The sequence below is a fragment of the Corvus brachyrhynchos genome, unplaced genomic scaffold, assembly GCF_000691975.1.
Source record: "Corvus brachyrhynchos isolate BGI_N302 unplaced genomic scaffold, ASM69197v1 scaffold169, whole genome shotgun sequence".
Lineage (NCBI taxonomy): Eukaryota > Metazoa > Chordata > Aves > Passeriformes > Corvidae > Corvus > Corvus brachyrhynchos.
Genome location: NW_008240030.1, coordinates 1,497,001 through 1,497,705, shown reverse-complemented (window position 1 = coordinate 1,497,705; position 705 = coordinate 1,497,001).

Sequence of the window (705 nt, the reverse complement as noted above, 5' to 3'; positions counted from 1 at the left end):
GTGGAATAATTTCTTGTATTAAAGCTTTAACAACTTCTCTAGCTTTATTTGTTCTACAAGGGAAAGCTTCTGGCCAGCCTGAGAAAGTGTCTGTGAGGACTAGAAGGTACTTGTATCCCCCATTCCTAGGTAATTCAGTAAAGTCAATTTGCCACACATCCCCTGGTAAAACTCCTTTAGCGATAGTTCCTGTGCTTAGCCTAACAATTAAGTGTATGCCCAGTAGATGACTCACTCCCTGCACCACCTGGACTACAAAGTGTGATCCCCTGTCAGAATTAATTTCTCAGGGTACCCCAAATCGTGGAATAATTTCTTGTATTAAAGCTTTAACAACTTCTCTAGCTTTATTTGTTCTACAAGGGAAAGCTTCTGGCCAGCCTGAGAAAGTGTCTGTGAGGACTAGAAGGTACTTGTATCCCCCATTCCTAGGTAATTCAGTAAAGTCAATTTGCCACACATCCCCTGGTAAAACTCCTTTAGCGATAGTTCCTGTGCTTAGCCTAACAATTAGGTATTAGGGTTGTTTTTAAGACAGATTTCACAAGTGGAAGTTATGTCTTCAATTGTTTCCTTTAATTTTGATGCTGTCACTTTGTCCTTCAAATGGTTATATAAAGCATCAACTCCCCAATGTGTCTTAGAATGTTCGCTTTGGATGAATAATTTTAGCAGTTTTCTGGGTATGACAATGAGATCCTTTAT